The sequence below is a fragment of the Alligator sinensis genome, unplaced genomic scaffold (genome assembly GCF_000455745.1).
Source record: "Alligator sinensis unplaced genomic scaffold, ASM45574v1 scaffold454_1, whole genome shotgun sequence".
NCBI classification, from domain to species: Eukaryota; Metazoa; Chordata; order Crocodylia; family Alligatoridae; genus Alligator; species Alligator sinensis.
Window position 1 is genome coordinate 1,203,536 of NW_005842095.1, and position 8,546 is coordinate 1,212,081.

The following is an 8,546-nucleotide window of genomic DNA, read 5'->3' on the forward strand; positions in this document are numbered from 1 at the left end:
GAATGTTTGACTCAAATCTTAAGTTTTAAAGCCACCTAAGGCTGCCTATCTGGATTAAAGGTCTGTGTTGATATTTTTAGGAATAAAGATATTCCTACCTGATGTAATTAAGTGAAAGGGGTGGGGAGGGAGGGGGTGGGAAATCAAATGAACAATCCCCTCTCTTGATCCTGATAATTTTTTGCTAGAATTTTGAAGTAGATATAAAACTATCATGTATCATCTATGACAGTTCTCTAAATGGAAAACAATTGCACATTAATCCTTTTATAAATTTAACCTAATATCATAACAGCAGATCCATGCCAAAATAAAAAAAAAAATGCACTTAATACATATTTTCTCTACAGATTTAGAAATATTCATGTAGTTGGGGCCTAATTCTCCAAAGATTTACAGATATAGCCTGATTATGGAGAGTGCTTAATTACATGCTTAACTTTAAGCTTATGCTCAAATTCCCTTGACCTTAAGGTAAGGCCATGCTTGTATTTTCTTGAATATAGGTTAATTTCCTCCATGAAATTCAGAAGTCACTGAGCTCAAAAAAAATCACAAAAAAATTAACTCACAAAACTGAGAATGATTGTGAACAAGTTGGAGGATGGGAGCAGAACTCAGAAGTATCTTGACAGATTGGGAAAAAAGCTGACTGGAGCTAACAAGATGAATTTCAGTGCAAGGTGTTGTATCTCAGGAAGAATAATTAGAAATAAAAATACAAAATGGATGATACCTGGCTGAATGAAGCACCATGGAGAAGGATTGGGAGTCTTGGTAGATCACGTACTAAGTATAAGTCTTCAGTGTGATACAGCTGCACAAAACACAATGTGGTTTGGGATGCATCAGTAGAAGCATTAGGTGCAAGAGGTGATAGTGCCTCTGTGCTTGGCAGTGGTTAGGCCTCATCTGGAGTACTGTGTGCAGTTCTAGGTTTCACATTTTAAAAAGGATGTGGAGAAGTTAGAGAGGGTCCAGAGGTTGGCAACAAAGATGATAAAGGGCTTGGAAAGCAAGTCATAAGAAGAGAGGCTGAAGGAGCTAGGCATGTTTAGTTTGCAGAAAAGGTATTTAAGAGGGAACATGGTAGTAGTTCAAATACTTGAAGGGCTACCATAAAGAAGGGGGAAAGCAGCCTTTCTTTCTTGCTGCAGAGAGTGGTATGTGACCCCACGGCTTGAAGTTGCAGCAAAATAGATTTAGACTGAATATTAGGAAAACATTTCTAATGAGGCAGTGGAATAGACTGCCTAGGAAAGTTGTGGACTCTCCATCACTGGGGAAATGTTCAAGAAGAGGTTGGACAGCCATTGGTTGGAGATGATATAGGCATAGTGATGCCTGTGTTCTACTATTGGTATTTCCCATGCTTCTGGGCATTGCTAGTTGCTCCCTTTCCCCTTTATGCTACGTATGCCAGGGTGTTTTAAACTTTCTTCAGAGGCATTAGGTGTTGGCTGCAGCCAAGCCTGGGAATTTTCCCTGGGGTATGCCAATGTTTCTACTGGATCTTAAAGCTGGAAATTGTTGGCTAGATGGTCTTGACCCTCTACTCAGGATCAGAGCAGTGTCTGTATTTGGGGTCAAGAAAGATTTTTACTCCATGGTCAGATAGGACTGCTGCTCCTACTCACTTGGCTTCTACCATTCAGACTCTTGCAGAGAGTTGCTGCTCAGCCACACTTTCCAGTTCATGGAGAACTGTAGTGTCACTCCTGTGTCACTACTCTCTACCTTTTGTTGCACCAGAAATACTGAAATTCCATTTTCAGCCCTTCTTTAGCCTGTCTGTAAATGAGATGATTTAATACTGGACAACTATATTATATGCATTGTTTTTCCTTGCTTGACAGAGCTAGAAGAGAGAACATTTTTTTACAAAGTCTCATTATTATAAAAATCTTGATAATTCCAATGTTTCTAAATATTTAGACATTCTATTATGGTTCTGGGAAAGGAGTATTAAGATTTAAATGGCAAATCAAGCTACATAGTAAATAAAATGGGAAAATTATTATATTTTTTTAAACGAAACCATCATGAATTAAAGCATGAGTTAGAGGTGTTGTCAACTCTTCTCTTAAAATTCCCATTTCATTATTGATTAGTTCCAGAAATACCTTGTAGATTGAAGTGCTGCATTTTAAATGTTTCTTCTGTGGTAACTGCAAATATGCAATATTGATGTTCAGCATCTGTATTTGCAGTAAACATAAGAGGCATTACATTTGGATCTATATGAGTAAAATTGCTTGAAAATGTTTATGCTTAACTCTTAGCATTTAAATAAAATGTTTTTACTCAAACTAGCCATGTGTAAACACAACAAACATGCACTAGAATTGATTTTTGCATAAAATCACTTTTCTGGTTAGATAATGACACTAAGATATGGGGAGAAGTGGGCATGCTAGAAGGAAGAAATAGGCTGCAACCAGACCTAGACAGGTTACAGGGGTGGGCGGATGAGAACAGGATGGGTTTCAACACTGTCAAGTGCAGGGTACTGCACCTGGGGAGGAAGAACCAGCAGCATACCTACAGGCTGGGGAACTCCCTTCTCGTCAGTGCAGAGGCAGAAAAGAATCTCAGAGTCATTATTGATTCCAAGATGAACATGGGCTGACAGTGTGGGGACGCAGTCAGGAAGGCCAACTGTACCTTTTTCATGCATTCACAGATGCATCTCAAGCAGGTCCAAGGAAGTGATTCTCGCCCTCTATGCGACACTGGTCAGGCTGAAGTTGGAGTACTGCGTCCAGTTCTGGGCACTGCACTTCAGGAGGGATGTGGACAACATGGAGAGGGTCCAGAAAAGGGCCACCCACATGATCAGGTGCCAGCAGGGCAGGTCCTATGAGGAGAGGCTAAGGGACCTGAACCTGCTCAGCCTCCACAAGAGAAGGCTGAGGGGGGATCTAGTGGCCATTTGCAAACTAGTCAGGGGGGCCCAGCAGGCATTGGGGGAGTCCCTGTTTCCCTGGGCACTACCAGGAGTGACTAGAAATAATGGTCATAAGCTGGCAGAGGGTAGATTCAGGCTAGACATCAGGAGGCGCTACTTCACAGTCAAGGCAGCTAGGATCTGGAACCAACTTCCAAGAGAAGTGGTGCTGGCTCCTACCCTGGGGGGCTTTAAGAGGAGACTGGATGAACACCTTGCTGGGGTCTTTTGACCCCAGTACTTTTTCCTGCCATGGCAGGGGGTCAGACTTGATGATCTGCTCAGGTCCCTTTTGACCCTACCAACTATCAAACTATGATAAATACACCAAGATCTTTTACAATAGATTAGGTCAAAAGTAATTTTCCCAAACTAACACATGCAGGCTCAGTCATATTTTTAAATTAATCTGGTTTATATTACATTTTCTTTAGAAGAGGAAAGAAGACCAGCAACATTATCATCAGTTATGATGTTGGGCTTGTTAAATTCTATCAATATTGTTCTGTGAATGGTCATACCTACTGGACATTCTTGTCCATATCCAACCCTTTCTTATAGTCAGAAATGTCACTGACTTTAAAAGGCTATCTAGCCAGCAGCAAAATTTTGTTCTATATTTTCTGTTGGTATAAAATACTGCAGAGTAGTTTTTTTCTTTTATTAAGAAAGATGCATTGCGAACAGGTGGTCCAGATATACTAAATTAACCTGCAGAAATGTAATTTAGTAAAAAGTCATTAATACCTCAGTTCATTTATAATGAAGGCCTGGAAGTATCTAGAAAGCATAGCATAAAGGTTCACAACTTTCAGAATTATCTTAAGGTCTTCAGAATATTTCCTTTTGGCTGGAATGTTTAATCATGTTGTCACTGAAAATACAAAGAAAAAATATTTTTCACACCATGATATACTGATTGGGACTTAAATTTCAGGGTTGATATTGCATAATTGGTTGTATTATGCACCATTTAGAGAGAGAAATATTTAAACATTTAAAAGCATCTGAAGCTCATTTGAATGTCATCTGAAGTTCTTACCAAAACAACAGAATAATAGCTTAAGTGTAATACTATGATAATTTAACCCAAATATTCTCCAGACTGCTATTTAATTAAATACCTAGAATACTGCCTCAATAGTTAAGAGTTCAATAAATATAGATAAGGCTTCATCTGAAGTAACATAATGACATAATTTGTACGTTGAATTGAGTTCCTTATTTTGGTCCCCTAGGTTTTTGGTTTTTTGTGTGTGGTGGTTAGGGATATGAATTACTCATAAGAACAGGAAATTTTACAGATGTCAGTGGTTCTGTCCTTGGCTGCCTAGTGACTTGAAAGTCCTGTAGGAATAAGAAGTTGCAAACATCCATTGTGAGGTAGGTAGTTCTTGTATCAACAGAAAACAAATTTGGGTTTTGTATGTACTGGAGTATACTACTGGAGTGTAGAAATAGCCAAGCAAGCAGTCTATTTGCCTTGTCAGTCTACAATCTACTTGTCTTATCACAGAGATCAGCATAGGCTTGTTTATTCTTCTTCTCAGTGAATTAGCCTATGCTGAGGTCTGCTGTATCATGGGTAGATTGCTACTAGAATGTGAGCATGCTAGTTTAAACAGATTACAGCATGGTCCCTATGGTCCTTTGAAGAAACAGGAACTGGATTCAGTAGTCTCTCATCTCTATACTTTCTTTTGTCTGTAAATAATTGTAAAAATCAGTAGTAATGTGTGTTTCTGACTTCTAGTGACTCATCCACAGAGAGAAATTAACTTACTACTACTGTTAAGAGTTATCCTGTTGTTCATTTTTAGAGGTTTCTTGTATGGATCTAAAGTCCAATTTCTGCAGGGCCACTATGACTACACATTAAATTATTTGATGATTTAATTTCTTAGGAAATTATTTTTAAAAACAAACTGAATGGTATTGAGGTTACAATCTTATATACATTTTGATACACTCTTTAATTACGTTCTGCTGTTTCCCATCTTCATTCAGTGGGCAGTGCTCTGGATATTGAAATAAGCTTTTTTATGTCAGGTCTCTGCCTCATTATCTAGGGAAGCTAAAAGTGATGCAGGGAATAATGCAGGGAATTACTAGAAGGAAAATGAAGGCCTTGTGTTTAACACAATTGAATGCCACTCCAGAGAATTGGATCTCCCCTTGCCTCTGCAACAGAGTTTCTGAGTGGCACAATGCAGTATTATCACTTAAAACAGGTTTTTCTCAGTTTAAGGATTCCAACATGGGATCCAGGGTTCTGAACTACAGAAGTGCTGAGCACTTAGAGCAGTAAGTAGTCAGTGCAAGCCATGCTTAAGTACCATAGGTTGCTAAGCAAACTAAAAGCTAAGACCTTGTATGTCTCAAGGTGAAAAGCCAGATGTTCACAATTTTGGGGTCTCATTCTCTGTACCTCAGTTCCCTGATGTTCAGAACCCCTCTCTTTCATTATTCCATCCCAGGGTATGTAGTCTTCATCCTTACCTGGAATGAGTTGGGGACTGGATGAAGATGAAGCAAATGAAGCTACACCTGTCCCCCATGGTGCAGTTGTTACTGTACTGTCATTTAATACTTGCTTTACAACGTACTAAATGATGGTGCAGTAACAGCTATCTGGGCAGTGCACATTTATTTGTAGCACCTACATCACTGTAGTGACATGCTATAGCGAGGTAGCTCGTCGCTATGGCAATGTAGTGTTGGCATCACGGTTTGTGCCCACCAACATTATGTCTCCATAGAGTATTGCTATGGCGACGTAGTGTCATGTGTAGACACACACAGAGAGCAGATGGTAAGCTGGGAGGGTGGGACTAGGAGTGAATAAAAGTGAAGACAAGATGTTGGGACTGAATTGATAACACATAAGACATATTGTATAATGTGATTACAGTAGATTCCATTAAAATCTCATTTCAAAATTAAAAATATGGGCTTTTGAATATCACCAGAACTTACCTATTTCTTAGTTTTCTTTTTTCAGGGAGAGCGAGAGCAAGTGAGTGCACAAAACTGTTTAGCAAAACATTTTCTTATAACAGAACTGCATACCTCAATAGGGGATGATGCCACTGAAGTTTCTGAACAGCTCTGTTGCATATTGTAATCCTGCTTCATTTACAGCACCCCAAGCAACGCATCCCATTTTTAAGAGAATCATTCTTATTTTCTGGTCAAAAGTTGTTATATGTTCTGTAGTAGGATGAGTGGATTGATATGTACCAATATTTTGTTCGTGGCTCAATTGGAATAATTTTAGTGGTTTCTAAAAACAAACAAACAAACAAAAATAACACAGCTTTTTTTTTCCTGACTCTGTTTGGTTTCATTCAGAAGGACTGCCATTATAAACTCTATTATACTAATTCCCAGCTTGACCATATGATTTACTCTGACTTTATGACTCCCATGTGAAGATTAAGTGTAGGAGCCCCCTTTGTTGCTTTTATTTTAGGGTTATAGGTATGCATTGCTTTAAAAAAGGATGAAATTGACTTTTATTTCTCCTTTTAAAAAAGGAATTATTTATTAAAATGTGCTATTGCATGCACACAATGAAAAGGCTCAATTTTCTTTTCACTTGGGAGTTATCTTTTGAAAGAGTAGGGAGCAGTTAAGGAATTCCAAAATTCTAAAGAAAAGGGGTAGAAGTTTTGAATTATTAGCTAGCCATTCATTTAAAACTGGTAATGATTCTCTTATCCCTTCTTTAATTTTCTCTTTGTTATTCAGATTCAATCATTGCTTTAATCTTAATACTTTTTTTTGTGCATTTTCCTCCCAATTATGTTCATGGGAGTTATGAAAAATGTAGGCTTCCTGTCACTCTTTCAATAAGAGTTACTCTCATCCTGCATGTGAAGAATGGGTTTTCATGTATTTTCAACTACGGTTTCTTAATATGCAGGCAACACCCTTGCCTTGGTGCAGTAGATGATGACAACAGAGGAATTATTGGGCTAACTGGGGAATTATGTCCATGCTTTTGGATTCTGTTTGAGCTTATGAACTCTTTCAGGCTGCACACTCCAAAAGCTGGTACTCGGCTTCTTTCTACCTTTTGCGTTCCATCTTCAACTGAAATTTTAAAAGGGGTTCAGTATAGTTTCTACACAGAATTAGGTTGCCAGTGGAGGGAATGCTGCTTTATTAACAAGAATACCGCATCTTATTACCTGTTGGAAGTTGATGAGGGATAGGTGTACAAGGACAATAGGCATGTATTTGCCCTTTTTGGTCCTCTTCAGCAGCTTAAGCTAAGGGGGAGCTATCTGTACCAAGACCCCAATGACGCTCAGAAAAATACTGTCTTGCTGAGCACAGACTGGGACTTCCAGCAGAAAGGCCAACTACTGTAAGGAACACAGTGTTTAGCATATTTGCTTTTCAAAATATGCATAAGCTGGTGCGTTTTATTCTTTAGGCAAAAAATAATGGTGTCTTTATAAGCTTTGTGCATATTTTTTTTTCTATATCTGATATCTGTTTATTAACATCTATGACATACATTCTGCAATAAACCAGATGTTTTGTACCTTTGGTGGCAGCTAGAAAAAGCGGTTTCAAGTTGTGATAAGTGTCTGGGACTAGGCTCTACAGAAAGTCGGATCATCAGTCCCAGGTGTCTTTACCCCATGACCAAAGGGTAGTCCTTATATCCAGTTTAGACTTAAAAGGCTTAAAACTTCTGCAGATCCATTAGCTGAATTTCTGACAGCAGTCTGTTGAGTGACCTACTAAATATTATGATGCATGTTCTGCCAAGTATTTAATGCACCAATAGAAAAAAGTGTGCGCACCAATTAACTGGCGATATTGTATCTACAATTATAACTGTATTGTGTCAAGGATCTATGGTTTGAAAATTACTTAATTATACATAACTATATAGGTATTTCAACTCTGAACAAAATAACATGTATTTTATTACTATTATTTTTATCCTTGATGTTTGGGGTCGAGATTGCATTGCGATAGTTCTTCTTAAGAGGGAAATGAATTTGTTAAATTGAAGATCTGGAAGGCAGGCAGGCAGGAAGGAAGGAGAGACTGACATTGTAACCAATCGAGAGATATGTGGGTTAATCATAAACAACAAAAACAAAAAAAGCCCTAAACAAAACACCCCCACAAAACACACCCACACAAATCCAAGGGAAACTAAGCTGTGTACACTGTATTATCTAGACTTCAGGTCTGAATAACATAACTGAGAACTTTCAAGAGCGCATGGGTTGATATAATGGAATCATCAGGCAGTAGAATACAGAGGTTAAGAGGTGAGGTTCAAATAGTGGGATTGAGAAAAAATAAATTGGTGGGAACAAGGACAGACAGTAGATGCAGGGAAGGGAACAAATGCATTGGTGAGAGAGGTGAAATGTCAGAATACTAAAAGCAATGCAGGGAAGGACAATAAGATTTATTACTGGGGTTAAGGAAAGTGCAGAAAAGGTAAAAGACAAATGAGAAGGATGTATAGTTGCAAGGTGAAAATAAATGTCCAAAAGGTTATGCATTTAATAGATAGATATTTTCTTTCTCTCTCTTGCTCCCCCTTACCCCCCTCCTACTTCCCTAC

General features: G+C 38.4%; 1 protein-coding gene across 1 annotated transcript in view; it reads left to right on the forward strand.

Annotated features, from left to right (window-relative positions):
• The window catches only part of FSTL5 (follistatin like 5), a 469,924-nt gene that overhangs the window by 251,131 nt on the left and 210,247 nt on the right, over positions 1–8,546 (forward strand). The window lies entirely within an intron of this gene.